The 16,363-nt window shown below is 37.2% G+C and overlaps 1 protein-coding gene across 3 annotated transcripts in view; it reads left to right on the top strand.

Annotated features, from left to right (window-relative positions):
* NK7.1 overlaps positions 1 to 16,363 on the top strand; it is an 83,079-nt gene that overhangs the window by 65,523 nt on the left and 1,193 nt on the right. The gene's annotated exons all lie outside the window — the stretch shown is intronic.

The following is a 16,363-nucleotide window of genomic DNA, read 5'->3' on the forward strand; positions in this document are numbered from 1 at the left end:
TAGTGTCATATACCAATCGATTCAACTCGAGATATCGCCGGAACATGTTCCGGTGAGTATGGGTCTTGAGATCAGAAACACCATGAAACGTGCCAATCCTACCCCTCAAATTACATTCGAATTCGAAAACAAGATCAAAAGTAGTCATATTGATTGCCCAGGACATTACATAGTAGGCCAGGAATGACATAAGGGTGTCGACTACCTGAAAAAAAAACCAGGGAAATCAGGGAATATCAGGAAATTCCTTTATGGACCTAGAAAATCAGGGAATCTCAGGGAATTTCATTCAATGTCAGGGAAATATTTCTTTGCAACAGAAACTTTTTTTTTTTTTAACTCTTTGTTCCAAATTCAAAATAAATTACATTTCATTTTAACCTAAAGGGTGATACGGTCAAAATTTGGTCAAGGGAAAACGCGTGTAAATCGGTGAAATCGTTTATTTAAAAAATCAAATTAAATTTCTTTTTCAAGTTCAATTAGTATAAAATTCAGGAAAAATATTCAGTTAGGCTTCCGCTTTTCCAAATCCGAATTGCCGGGCCTTACGCTTGACCCCTGCCATCAGATTTTGTACAGCCACCTTGTCCACCTTCTTCGCCGCAGAAAGCCAGTTTGCCTTGAACTGCTGCTCGCCCTTAGCAGTTTTTTTGGTCATCTTTAGGTTCCGCTTGACAATAGCCCAGTATTTCTCAATTGGGCGGAGCTCTGGCGTGTTGGGAGGGTTCTTGTCCTTGGGAACCACCTGCACGTTGTTGGCGGCGTACCACTCCATGGCCTTTTTACCGTAATGGCAAGATGCCAAATCCGGCCAAAACAGTACGGAACAACCGTGTTTCTTCAGGAAAGGCAGCAGACGTTTATTCAAACACTCTTTCACGTAAATTTCTTGGTTGACAGTCCCGGAAGCTATGAAAATGCTGCTTTTCAAGCCACAGGTACAGATGGCTTGCCAAACCAGATATTTCTTTGCGAACTTTGACAGTTCCATGTGCTTGAAAACATCTGCTACCTTTCCCCTTCCTTTTGCCGTATAAAACTCCTGTCCCGGAAGCTGCTTGTAGTCGGCTTTGACGTAGGTTTCGTCGTCCATTACCACGCAGTCAAACTTCGTCAGCATCGTCGTGTACAGCCTCCGGGATCGCGCTTTGGCCGTCGTATTTTGTTTATCATCGCGATTTGGAGTCACTACCTTCTTGTAAGTCGATAGTCCGGCTCGTTTTTTGGCTCGATGCGCGGTTGTAGACGATACACCCAGCTTATTTGCGGCATCTCGGAGAGAGAGGTTAGGGTTTCGCTTGAAACTACCGACAACTCTCTTTGTCGTCTCAGCGGCTTCCGGTTTTCGATTTCCCCCCGATCCAGACTTCCTGGCTATCGACAAACGTTCCCCAAACACTTTAATTACATTTGTAACGGTTGATTTGGAAACTTTTAGCGATTTTGCCAACTTTGCGTGCGAGTAGCTCGGATTTTCGCGATGCGCGAGCAAAATTTTGATACGCTGCTCTTCTTGCTTGGACGGCATTTTGACAACTGAAGAGTGAATTCCAAAATCAAAATAGGAGCAACATTCTACACACACACACCTTCAAAATGAGGGGTGTTCAGGTTTTTTAAATGCAAAATTGAAAGAAATACGTCAAGTTGATATTGACCAAATTTTGACCGTATCACCCTTTAGGTGCTCCAGTTACTGCAGTAACGTACCAGCCTTAATTGTTATGATATATATCTAAGTGTTTTTACATTGTTCATGTCTTGGCTAATTCAGTATTTTAAACAGGTTTTTTAACCTGCATGTCAGTATAACAATTGATATCTTAAAACTAAAAACTAAAACTAAATCTTATCTAAGTATAAAGGGAATTAATCGTTGCAATTGAGGATTGCAACGATTTTTGCCTGAAATTATTAATTATTTTGTTGGACATTTGTGCTAAAGTCTCAACATTCGAAATTCTATGTACTTCGGTTGTACTGTACCAGGGAGGCAACTTCAAAATCATTTTCAGAATTTTGTTCTGAATCCTTTGAAGTGCTTTTTTCCTTGTGGCGCAGCAACTAGACCATATTGGCACAGCGTAAAGCATGGCCGGTCTAAAAACTTGTTTAAATATTAGAAGTTTATTCGTCAGGCAAAGTTTGGATTTCCTGTTTATAAGAGGATACAAACATTTTATATATTTGTTACATTTGGCTTGAATGCCCTCAATGTGATCTTTAAAAGTTAATTTTTGGTCCAGTATTAATTCAACATATTTCACTTGGTTTGACCAGGAAATTGGAACTCCGTTCATAGTGACTATGTGACTACTACTAGGTTTCAAAAACGAAGCTCTAGGCTTATGTGGAAATATTATAAGTTGAGTTTTGGAAGCGTTGGGAGAAATCTTCCATTTTTGTAAATAAGAAGAGAAAATATCTAAACTTTTCTGCAGTCTGCTGCAAATAACACGAAGACTTCTTCCTTGAGCGGAAATGCCTGTGTCATCAGCGAACAAAGATTTGTGGCAACCCTGAGGCAAATCAGGGAGGTCCGAAGTGAAAATGTTATACAATATAGGCCCAAGAATGCTACCCTGAGGAACTCCTGCTCTAACAGGTAGTCGATTAGATTTGGAATTTTGACAATTTACCTGCAGAGTTCTGTCAGTTAAATAATTTTGAACTAATTTCATAATATAAAGTGGAAAATTAAACTTTTTCAATTTAGCAATCAAACCTTCATGCCAAACACTGTCGAATGCTTTTTCTATGTCTAGAAGAGCAACTCCAGTTGAGTGGCCTTCAGATTTGTTTGAACGAATTAAATTGTTAACTCTTAAGAGTTGATGAGTAGTTGAATGCCCATGGCGAAATCCAAACTGCTCATCTGCAAAAATTGAGTTCGTATTGATGTGAAGCATCATTCTATTCAAAATTATCTTTTCAAAAAGTTTACTTATTGAAGAAAGCAAACTTATTGGGCGGTAGCTAGAAGCTTCAGCTGGATTTTTATCCGGCTTCAAAATTGGAACAACTTTTGCATTTTTCCATTTATCAGGAAAGTATGCCAAATGGAAACATCTGTTAAATAATTTTACCAAGAAAGACAAGGTACTCTCTGGGAGTTTTTTGATGAGGATATAGAAAATTGCATCATCACCTGGAGCTTTCATATTTTGAAACTTTTTAGTTATAGACCTTACTTCGTCCAAATCAGTCCCCCAGGAATCATCAAAAATATTTTCCCGAGAGAAAATATTCAGAAAATCCCGAGCAACCTGATTCTCAATAGGACTAGTAAGACCCAAACTGAAATTATGAGAACTCTCGAATTGCTTAGCAAGTTTCTGAGCTTTTTCCAAATTTGTGATCAAAATTTTACCACCTTCTTTAAGCGCTGGAATAGGCTTTTGAGGTTTTTTTCAAAAATTTTGTGAGTTTCCAAAAGGGTTTGGAACTCGGGTCTAATTTAGAAATATTATTTTCAAAAGTTTTGTTCCTCAGGGCAGAGAATCGCTATTTAATTTGTTTTTGCAAATCCCGCCAGATAACCTTCATGGCAGGATCGCGTGTTCTTTGATATTGTCTCCTACGGACATTTTTAAGACGGATCAAGAGCTGGAGATCATCGTCTATTATAATTGAATCGAATTTAACCTCGCATTTTGGTACTGAGGCAGCTCTTGCTTCAACTATAGAAGTAGTCAGAGATTCAAGAGCATAATTAATTTCATCTTTGGTTTGCAAAGGAATGTTTGGATCGAAGTTATTTTCCATAAATGTTCGATACTGCTCCCAATCAGCTCTATGATAATTGAAAGTAGAGCTGTTGGGATTACAAATTATTTCTTGGGATATTTCAAAAGTTACTGGAAGGTGATCAGAACCGAAGTCAGCATGGGTAACCAATTGACTACAAAGTTGACATGAATCAGTTAAGACCAAATCAATAGTGGAGGGATTTCTTGCTGAAGAAAAGCATGTTGGGCTGTTTGGATATTGAATAGTGTAATAACCTGCAGAACAATCATCAAACAGAATATTACCATTGGAATTGCTTTGAGCATTATTCCATGAGCGGTGTTTTGCATTAAAATCACCAATAATGAAGAATTTAGACCTATGACGGGAGGTCACTGGAGGTCACCCTTGAGAAAATTCTTTTGCTGGCCTACGCATTGGAATGGCAAATAGGCAGCTATAAACGTAAGTTGTCCAAATTTTGTTTCAACAGAAACTCCCAAAGTTTCAAAAACTTTGGTTTCAAATGAAGAAAGAATTTTATGTTTGATTTGTCTATGAATAATGATGGCAACGCCACCACAGGGTCCATCAAGACGATCATTTCTATAAATCAAGTAATTTGCGTACTTCTTAACCTTATGGGCAGGTTTAAGGAACGTTTCAGTTATAACGGCAATATGCACGTTATGAACTCTCAAAAAGTTAAATAGCTCGTCTTCATTATCTTTAAGAGATCGAGCATTCCAATTTACAATATTTAATGCTTTAAAATCCATTACTGAATTTTAAAGTCATGACAATATTATTTGCAAATTTTACTCCAGTTTGAATAGCATCAAACATGGAGTTAGATTTAAGCATATCAGAAATCATGTCAATTAATGAATTCTGTAAAAATTCCATTTTGGGGGCAGTAATGCTTCCTAAGTCAAAATTGTCAAAAATTCCGTTAGAACGTTGGTTAGTATTTTGATTTCTACCCGCTGCAATAGCAGCATAGGTAGCTCCATTAACTCGCTGAACATTGTTAGCAGCGAGGGGAGTAGGTACAGATGAAACATTTGAAGCAGGGGTGATATTTGTACCTACGGGTACGAATGTAGAATTTGTTCCTCGCTGACCGTTGTTAACAGCAGAGGAATTTATACCTGGTCGGAAACGTGGAGCGTTTCCTACCTGACGGTTAGAACGAGATTGTAGGATCGCTTTGCGAGTCTTACATTCCCAAAAATTGGATTTGTGGTTTTCACCACAATTTGAACATTTAAATTTCTTAGGATCTTCCTTCACAGGACAGTCGTCCTTTGCGTGAGAGGAATCACCACAATTCATGCATTTAGCTGGCATGTAGCAATTTTTAGTTCCGTGACCCCATCCCTGGCACTTACGGCACTGGGTGAGGTTTTGGAAATTTCCTCCAGTCTTCCTGAAGTGTTCCCACTTCACTCGGACATGAAGCATAAGGCTAGCTTTTTCTAAGGCCTTAAGGTTGTTTAGTTCACTAGACTTGAAGTGAACTAAATAAAAATCATTAGAAATCCCGTTGCGCGAATCGCCAGGACGGGATTTCATTTTCATTTTGATTACTTGGAGTGGCACAACTCCAAGTAATTTTGCCAGTTCATCTTTGATCTGATCCAGGGATTCACCACTGGGCAGTCCTTTCATGACAACCTTGAACACACGTTCAGTTTTGGTGTCGTAAGTAAAAAATTTGTGCTTCTTCTCAGTAAGATACTTGAGAAGACATTTAAATCCGTCCAAGGTTTCAGCCAATACACGGCATTCACCCCGACGTCCAATTTGTAGTGAAAACTTAACTTTCACGAAATTCAAAAGTTCCATGCGAAAAGCATGGAAATCGGTAGTGGTTATCACAATAGGGGGAATCTTTTCCTTCTTGGCATTAAGCCGGGAAAGCTTACTAGAATTTTTATTGGATGATGGATCATTCTCATCATCCGTGAGCAAATCAAATTGATTACTCAAATTAATTTCATCAGAAGGGGGGTCAAGAGTTTGCCCCTTTCTTTTGCGTTTAGGCGCCATGGCGGCAGTAAATTTTTATCCAAATCGACTTCCAAGCAGATTACTATAAGAATCTGAAGGATCGAAGAGGAATTTTCCAAATCGATATCCAAGAAGGATTACCTCGGGTAGGGTCCAAACAAGGATCGAAGAGGAATAAGAGGAGTTGAACAAGGTAGAAAATTTTTACAGGTTGAGCACTGAAAAGTGCTGTTTAAATTTGTTGTAGCTTTAGGTAGTAGTAACACTTCCTTAAGCAAAAAGCAAATAGATCCGCACGGCAAGAGAGCACGATGCGGACTGCAACAGAAACTTATTAATAACTATGGCTGACGTCGCTTGTTTTAAACAACTTAATTACTGGTTGTAGTTTAAGGATGGTCTTTCATTCCAAATTTTAAATAGAGTTGCGAACTTGTGGTAGTTCAATGTTGGATGTTGCATTTTTGAAAGTTGAGCAAAAGTTACTTAAATAAAAGGGTAGTTCAATGATTTTGAGCCTATTATAAATTCAGATCCCACTGGGTGTTGTCACTTTCCAGAGTTGAACCCAAATAAAAATTCATTTTCTTAGAGACGCTAGACGTTGTTAGTTGTTACAAAATTTAAGCTGCTTATGGGAATGTGCGTCTCTTAATTGATGTTATACCTAATTGCGTCTGACAAATTTTAACCTTCGAGTAGATTGGTGCGTCTGCTCGATCCAGCTGTGTCCAACAAAAATCAATGCCTTGAGCGCATTGGAGCGCCTTTGAGTAAATGCAAGAACGATTAAGAGTTAAGCTGGGTCTTAAACAAGACAAGTCATTGATCAACTCAGTTGAATTCAATTGACTTGAAAAGTTGAGACTGGTTCAACTATTTTAACTTCGAGTAAGTTGATCAAGTCAGTTTAATGGCATGGTTTACACGTTCAAATCAGTTGAATTCAACTGAGTTAATCAATTGACTTGCCTTGTCTAAATTCCAGGGCTGGCAGCGAGTCACTTTTTAGTGACTTGGTCACTTTTTTTCAAGCCAGTCACTAAAAAGTCTCTTTTTTTTAAAGGCCAAGTCACTAAAGTCACTTTTTCTTGTAATAATAGTGACTTTTTTAAACGTGAATTTATTTCAAGATTGATCATTCTTCTGGATAGGCCTATATTTTGTTCTATTTTTTGAACAATTCTATCTTGTTTTTTTTTACGTTTAATCATTCTTCTCTATCTACAAGGTGTTCACTCATTTGGCTAAATAAAGTTCCCTGAGTTTTTCAGGTTTTTCCATAACTTTGGTGGATAATTTCCAGGTTTATAATAATAATGCTATTTATGAAATGTGTTAAAAATATGTTTTTAACGCAAACGTTTTTAAGACATGACAATCAGTTTTAAAGAAAAGGCTTTAGCTCAAATCCATTAAATGTTGAAGTTGAACATTTACTTCATTTTAGTAAGTCTAAGATCACAAAATTTTTAATGTCTTGACGTTTCGTACTATCAAAAATGTAGAAACTTTAATGAAGTTCTATTGATCTCAGAAAAGCTAGATCTAGAGATCTTTGGGAAAATCCAGAGATCTTAAGGGGAAGTCCCCGAAACTTTAGCCCAGACTATTGAATTGGATTAAAAATCGATAACCGTGAGTTTGGACAAATTCTGGATAGTTCCATGAAGTGCTGAAATAAAATCGAGAACCCTTAAGATGTTCAGTATAGACTCTTAAGAAAATTTATGAAAAATTAAGAAATATTTCAAGAACTTCACAGAAATCCAGAGAATTCCAGGAAGGTTTAAAGGTGTTTACGAGAATTCATTTTATTTTAAAGCAGAACTGAGATCTTCATTAGATTTGAGAGTTTTAGGGAAGCTCTGAGAACATGAAGACAGATCAGAGAATTAAAGGGCAGTTCAAAAAATTTCAAGGAAATTGCAGAATCCGGAATTTTCGGAAACTTCGGTTTGTTCAGAGAAAATTTCTGGAACGCAATAAAAATTATATGAACATCCGGAAAATGTGAGAGTATTTCAAGGGGGTTATATCATGGGAATTTCAAGATCTATAGAAAATGCGAAAGTTTAGCTTAAAGATGATCTCTAATCAACTTAAAGTTCCATTAATTAAAAAAAACCAGAACTTCTAGCAAGCACCGTTATTTTCAAGAAATTCCAGAAAACTTCTAAGAAATTTAGATAGTTTTGATTGTTTCATTATATTCAGTGAAGTTCTGAGTACTTCGAGGACGATTAGATAACATGAGAAAAATCCCATTAACTTAAGGAAATTTGCAGCGACTTACAAGGAGTTCCTTGGAATTATAGGATATTCCAAGAATTCTATGATTGATCCGAAAACTTTAGAAGCTTCAGGAAATTATAAATATATATCAGAAAATTTACCGGAACATTTCATCACTATAGAGAAATTAAGGTTACCATAGAAAACTTCTTACAGGGAAAATTAGTAATTTAAGGCAAAGTTCCGTGAGCGTTTATAAACTTTATAAAACTTAAGGAAAATTGTATAACTTAAAGGCAATTTAATCAATTACAGTAAAATTGTGGGTTCTTTAAAAAAATACCAAGGCAGGGCACTCAAGAGAATTTTATCGAAATTGAGAAATATTTTGGGCAGTTTTAAAAACATCAGGAACCTCTAGACTATTGAAGAAGTTATGAATTAGTTTCCATGATTTGAACTTCACACAAATCTTGAGAACTTCAGTGAAAATCATAGAACTATATTAATTAATTCGATGCGGAGCGGAAGCCTAAAGAAGTTCCTGAAATTTCAGAATAACTTCGAAAATTTCACAGAAGTTCAGAGATCTTCAGAAACATTTCGAGAACTTCATAAAAGTCTATGGAACCTAAGGGAAGATCCGAGAACTTCAGGAACTTTTATGAACATTTCGGGAGCATCTCAAATAAGTTTAGTAAAGCTCCAAAAACAAAGGGAATTTCAGGGGAGTTCAGTTCAATTACTTTCACTAAATGAGCGGGAAATTTCAAGAAGTTCCAGATTTTCAGAGAACTTTAGAGATGTTAAGAAAATTATTGAGTTTTTAACGTAAGTCCAAAAGTTCATGCAAGCTTAAACATTTTTAGAATAGTTCAATTACATTCATGGTAATACAGCACGGTTCATGAGAACTGCAAACACTTCAGAGAAGTTTCGAGAACTGCGAGAAAGATATTGATCTCGCTAATAAAGCTCTAAACAAAAAAAAAACTTCAAGAAAGAACAGATATCCTTACAGCAGAGATATTCAAGAGCATAATAAGATTCCCTGAGAATTCCCGGGTTTCCGTTTTTTTAAAGGTAGTAGACACTTGGAGGTTTAGTCATAAACATTCTATTGAATCTTTCGCTTTAAAGGTTCCTATCGTACATATTTAAGTGTTTTTGAGATTCTAATTGAATAAGTCTAAACCATCAAACATTCATTTGGTATGCCAATCAGAACGACTAATTTTCTTTCCTTAGGTCACTTTTTAGTCACTTTGTTACAACTATAAGTCACTATTTTGTCACTTATTTCTTCAATATGGTCACTAAAATCACTATTTTTGACAGCATTCATCGCTACCAGCCCTGAAATTCAGTTTTAAGAGAAGATTATGATTTTTTTTTCTGATCACTTCTACACGAAACGAAAATTAATTATTTTATTCATGTGTTTCACTTATACATTTTTGCCAAAACATCAGCCTTATACCTTCCATAAGACAAACCACATAGATTCTATAAAAATGCAAAAACATGTATACATTTCATTTGACACCTGATCTTCATTAACTTTTTGCAAGGCGTCTAGCTATTAGTTGACTTATACATTTTATGAATAACCATCAATATAAATTTGCCAAAAGATATAAGGGGTTTTCTATCCGTGTAGGTCTTGTTCCACATTGTGTTCTTAACAGCTTGATTTGCTCAGAAAACTAACTAAATGAGAATTCAGGATAATGTTCTTGCTTGGGAGGATTTTTTTTATTGCTTGGTGCAGCACTTTTATCATTGATTAATGATTCAAATATACAAATACAAGCATTGTTTTGACAGCATAGAGTGACGGTATTAAATATTTTAGGTTTTCATTTTAAACCTTGTTAGCTCGTCTAATTAGTTTATCAGTAAAGTTTAGCATTGTAAAGTTCTGTCCAGTTAGAATCCAGAATCACTTATTGTGTTGCAGCGGCACGGAAAGTGACCGCTGCAAGAATTATTATACAGCGGTTTGTTTACCTAGGCGCCCACTTTCTGTGGTATAAATTGCACGGTGTTTCGTGCAGTGAGTCAAAAATTATTCCAGATGGAAGCCGAGAGGAGAGAAAAAATTCTGCACACCCACGTTGATAATCCAACGTGGTCCACAATAAAAATCGCAAAAACGTTGAAAATCGCCAAATCAACCGTGTATGATGTGCTCAAACGTTTCAGGGAGCGAAAGAGCGTGGATCGAGTGCCTCAAGATAAGCGTCGTAGTGGAACATATGACCGCAAGCTGAACCAGAAGGTGTTGAGAACCGTCAGAGCAAACCCTGGACTATCAGATAATGAAATCGCACAAAAATACGCTGCTGCTCGCAGTACCGTCCGAAGAATTCGTTTGCGAGCAGGATATCGTTCTTGTCGAGCCAGCAAGCAACCAAACAGAACGTTGAAGCAAAGTTTCGTCACCAAAACTCGAGCTCGGAAATTTTACCAGCAGGTTTTGACGAAGTACCAAGGATGCCTGCTCATCAACGATGAAACCTACGTCAAAATGGATTTCGGACAGCTTCCTGGCCAAAAATTCTACATGGCGACGGCACGAGGAGATGTTCCTGCGAAGTTTAAGTTTGCTTTTATGGACAAAATTTCCAAAAAACTGATGATTTGGCAAGGGATATGCAGCTGCGGAGCAAAGACCAAAGTGTTCGTGACGAATAAGACAATGGACTCGAAGCTGTACAAGGAAGAATGCCTTAAAAACCGCGTACTACCTTTCATTAAAGCCCATAAAGGTCCCGTGAAGTTTTCGCCAGATTTGGCGAGTAGCCACTACAGCCGGGAAGTCATCCAGTGGTACCGCGATAATAACGTAGATTTCATCGATAAAAACATAAATCCACCCAACTGCCAGCAGTTCCGGCCCATCGAGAGATTTTGGGCAGTAATGAAGCGGAAGCTTAAGAAAAGTGGAAAAACGGTTCGGGACGCGATTCAGATGACCAAAATGTGGAACAAATGTGCCAAGGAAGTTGACTCCGGAGGTGTGCAGCGTTTGATGAGAGGAATAAAGAAGAAAGTGCTAATTTTCATTAGAAACGAAGAGAAATTATTTGTATTGATATTTTTTTCCTAAAAGTACAGTGAATTACCTTTGTTTTGATGTATTAACCTTATTTGTACGTCAATCCGTTACCGAGATACAGATGATTTTATTATTCCGAATTCTAAATGGACATAGCTTTAATGTTGCTGCTATTGCAATTGAAATGGAATTAACTTACATAATGTTGAAGGTGAAAGCGCTATTTTTACGATTTCCCATCGGAGGAATCCACCCGCGAATTAGCTTTTGGTTAAGCGTATTATCCGGAATAAGTTTCTTGCGGAGCTTTAAGACCCAGCCCAGATGTGCTCAAGGCAAAACAAATATAATGGGATTAAAAACAAAAGTTTCATGTGTGAAATGCAGAGTGACCAGTGAACCGGGAAAACCGAGAAAAAGCCGAGGGGAGCGACACATCTAAATCTCAATTCTAGATGATCAAAAAATCTCACACTTGCGAATCAATCTTCGAAAAATCATCTTTCATTTCTCGCATATACTTGCATCGCGCTTCATCTTTTTGCAGGAAATATTGAAAATCGACATAAATCTTCCTTCTATCTACTCAGCGTGCGTGCAGCTAGCCACAGTAAACACACAATCTTTTCTGCATCGTAGATAGAGTCGTCCCCCTCGGAAAAAAGCTGGGAATTTGAAGTCACCGGGAAAATCCCGTGAATTTACATGACAAATCTGGAAAAATATACCTCGTCCTCTCTTCGAAAACAATAAGATTTCAAAACCCTTGGACTGGACTAGATTTTCAGGATAACTACAGTCACTTTGAAGAACTATTATTAGAATTTTTAATTTTTTCCAAAACAAATTTGAGCAGATTTTAGAATAAATTCTAGAAATAACACCAAGGTATTTCAGAGACAATTTTCTAGGGAGCTTTAGGAAGAAGAATTCTGGAAAGATCTCTGTGACAGTAAATTAATCTAAAGGAAAAGCTGCCCCGTAACGTGGGTAGATCACCTTTTCGTGGTACGTTACGGGATGTAAGATCTACCACCGATTCCTAGTCCTGACTACTTCAAACTAGGGAAACCGGATTTTCAGTAATCCAAGGAACACATCTTAGTCCTTGTTACTTTTTATGCCTTGTTGATAGTGACAAGACTCGGCTTTGTCTACCGAGGATGATCTTGAAACAAGGAAAAAAATGAGTTAGTTGTCTTCATCTATGTGATTCCTAATCTTCGACCCCGACCCCGCACAACGAACGTCAATCATTAGTCAACCAGCCCTGCTGGGAGCCGGCGGAGGAACCGGATTTGCACCGAATTTTTCACCGCCCGAGTATAATCCTTCGGAAAACTGGAAACCAACACCGACCGGAACACGCCAACTGCATTCAACCGGCACAGCAACAGGGCGCAGTGATGATGGTCTACGAACTCGATAACAACACAGCTAACACCGATAAGCTGTTCAATCTGTCCTGCCTGTAAGGAAATGTCAGGATAAAGTTCCCAAATACCAAAGAGGGTACCACCATGGTCCAGATGGGAGACGCCATCGCAGTCGAACCAGTCGAACGCAGCATCCAGCACTTGAACAACATTGAATGAATGGAAATGATGGTAGCAAAATTCAAATTGCATTTTCCAAGCAGAACTACTTGTCAGAGTCCATCAACCCACCGTACACCATGCCGGACAATTCGATCAGCTTCAAGGTCTACAGCGCCTCCAAGAACAATCGCTTCCAAGGCCAGCAAAAATCGCATTTTCCACTTCTTCAATACCCCACCCGTATGCCGTCCGAGGATCTCCTCCTGCAAGTGCTAATGTTTCCGCTGAAATCGGAAAGTTCCTCCTCCGGATTGGTCGGGAACTCGCGAGCGTAGCCTTGGCGGTGAACGCCATCATGAAGTGCAACCACAGCCAGGCATAGAAAATCATTTGTATTCATTTCGTGCATTCATTTACATTCACTTGCCTCTAACTTTTTTCACCAACAGCATTCCGCAAAATGATGTATATAGATTTTGTATGTTTTGTTATTAGCTACAACTTTTGTTAACAAGTCAAATCCGTATCTCTGATGCATGACGAACCAGAGTGAACAGAAACCACTATTGTTTTTCAGTGAATGGAATGTAAAATACATTCACTGAAAACAGTAACAAGTTCTGCCCACTCTAGTTCGTGGTGCATAAGAGATACAGATTTGAGTTATGAACAAAAGTTGTAGCTAACAAAACCCACAAAACATCTATACATCATTTTGCGGAATGCTGTTGATGAAAAAAGTTAGAGGCAAATGAATGTAAATTAATGTATGAAATGAATGTAAATGATTTTCCATGCCTGACCACAGCGCGACCGATCACAATTGCACACTATTCCCGTTCATTATGAAGCTGTGCTCATCCTCCTCCTCCTCCAAAAAGAATAACGGTGGAAGCTTCTTTTTCTGAGAAAAGAAAGGATGTATTCGTCAGTCCGCATCGTGCTCTCTTGCCGTGCGGATCTATTTGCTTTTTGCTGAAAGATGAAGGAAGTGTTACTACTACCTAAAGCTACAACAAATTTAAACAGCACTTTTCAGTGCTCAACCTGTAAAATTTCTACCTTGTTCAACTCTTATTCCTCTTCGATCCTTGTTTGGACCCTACCCGAGGTAATCCTTCTTGGATATCGATTTGGAAAATTCCTCTTCGATCCTTCAGATTCGTATAGTAATCTGCTTGGAAGTCGATTTGGATAAAAATTTACTGTCGCCATGGCGCCTAGGCGTAAAAGAAAAGGGAAAAATCTTAATCCCCCTTCTAATGAAATTATTTTGAGCAATCAATTTGATTTGCTCACGGATGATGAGAATGATCCATCATCCAAGAAAAATTCTAGTAAAATTTCCCGGCTTAATGCCAAGAAGGAAAAGATCCCCCTATCGTGATAACAGGGCTGGTAGCAGGTCACTTTTTAGTGACTTGGTCACTATTTTGAAGCCAGTCACTAAAAAGTCACTTTTTACACCAAAAAGTCACTAAAGTCACTTTTTCGCTACTTAAAATATAGTGAAATTTAAAAATACAAACAAAATGTTTAAATTGAGTACTTGGCACTAAGAAAGTCTACAGTAGTTTTAACAAAATATGCATATCTGTTAAAAAATTTAATTAGGGTGACCAGTGAATTGCAAAACTTTAGAACACCAGGAAAACTATTGGGAAATGCCTTTAATTTCGATTAAAAATAGGGGAAAATATACCTCCTTTACCAGAAAATAAATTGTAAGCCTTGGAAACGTTCTAAAGGTATTTGCCTATGATAGATTTTCAAAAGTCTTTCAAGGATAATAAGAACTTTAAGAAATCCAAAGTAAATTTAAGAGAATTTGAAACGATTCTAAGGATGACACCAAGATATATCAGAGAAGTGAAAATAAGTGCCGATTTCTTCATCTCCGCTTAAATCTTAAGCCAGGTTTACCTACATAGTTAAACTTGGCTTATCACATACGAGCGTCGCTTTTGATTATTGTTTAAATTATTAGAGACGCAAAATTCAGCTCCGAAACAATTTTGGAAATAATTCCAATATAATTGAGAGTGAATTTTAACGACAGTTCTGAGAAGAATGATTGGATGCGGATTCTATGTCCAATTCTAATAAGAATTCAAAATTAGTTTTGAAATTTTGGTTAAGGGAGCTCTGATGAAAATTCCATGAAAATCCCGTGAACTTCAAGATGGTCAAGATGGTAGTTCTAAAAGAATTCTGGGGTGATTTATGAAGATACTTCCAAGCGAATTCTTAAGAGTTCAAAATAAATTCCGAGAATAATTGAGATCGAATCGAATTTTGAGGGTTCAATCTCAAAGGAATTCTGAGAAGATTTTCAAAGTTATTCTGTGATGGATTTTTGTTTTGATAATTCTGAGGAAATACTATGGGAATTCTAAGAAGAATACGAATTGAATTTCCAATTGAATGCAGGGGAGAAGTCCAGAATTATTCTAAGCATAAATTTATGAAATTTCTGAGGTCAATTGCATGGAAATTTCTTAAGAGAATTCAAATAAATTTAAAATGGATTTATGGAAGGAGACTTCAGGGAGCTCCAAGAAGAATCCATAAAAACTAAAATAATCTACTTTAACTAATCATGTGTGAATTTACCGATTTACATAGTCGGAGATGCTTAACGTCAAATATCGGACTTAAAGTAGATATTTCATACGATAGATGAGGAGATTAAATTATAGAGTTGATATTTCCTTTATAGTACAACAGTGTGAAAGTTGTATATACAAAGTAGAAAGCGAGCAAAGGACAATTTTAAGGAAGGTACGGATCGGGTAGTTGTTTACGTCAGATGGCGACTAGAGTGTGAAACAACCGATAGAACTGTTTCTCCGCACATCGGAGGTACATGAACAAATCGGCGAGCATCCCTTTTGCCAGTGGTGGCAGGGGGAAACACCCCTCACCATCCCTCATTGCAGATGAGCTTGGTAAAGGAGATGCTCTACCCGATTAATTAATTAATTTATCTTTATTAGGGAGGCTTTCAGCCTGGGGCTGGTTCGCCTTTCTCTACCCGATTCTTACCTTCCTCAAAATTGTCATTTGTTCGCTTTCTACTTTCTATATACAAATTTCACACTGCCGGAACTATCAACTCTTTACTGTCATCTCCTCATCTATCGTATAAAATGTCCACTTTAATGCTGATATTTGATCTTAAGCATTTCGAACTACGAAAATAATCTATTTCCAAGAATTTTGTTGAATGTTCTGCAAAGAATTTCAAGAATGTAATATTATTTTTGTAAAAGCTTATTTTCCTCTAAGTTTAAAAGAAGGGGAATTATATCATTCTAAAAAAGTTCTTGAGATCATTCTGAAGAAATTCTGTGAAAAGTTTCTAGCGAATTATCAAAGTTATCTACCTAGATATATCAAAATTTCAAAGATTTCGAACGCAGAATCATATTCAAGATCATAAAAATGGGAATTACGATTTGCTAGTCATCATGTATAACGTAAGCAAAAGTAAATTATTCAAATCACTTCGAATGCTCGTCACAGGAGATTCCGTTGTGAGATTCGATTAAATTAGAGGAATTTGTGAAATTTGACTTTAAGTTCCATGACATAAAAAGTTTATTTCAATATCAAACCGTATTTGAATTTCTAAGTAACCATATAAATGGTTACTTATTTAGTATTTAGAAGTCACTATTTCCGCCATTTTAGTCACTAAAGTCACTACTATTATATCGCATCAGCACTACCAGCCCTGTGATAACCACTTCCGATTTCCATGCTCTTCGCATGGAACTTTTGA

Source organism: Ochlerotatus camptorhynchus, unplaced genomic scaffold, assembly GCF_037179485.1.
Source record: "Ochlerotatus camptorhynchus isolate MF236.1 unplaced genomic scaffold, CSIRO-AGI_Acam_v1.1 ptg000070l, whole genome shotgun sequence".
NCBI lineage: Eukaryota > Metazoa > Arthropoda > Insecta > Diptera > Culicidae > Ochlerotatus > Ochlerotatus camptorhynchus.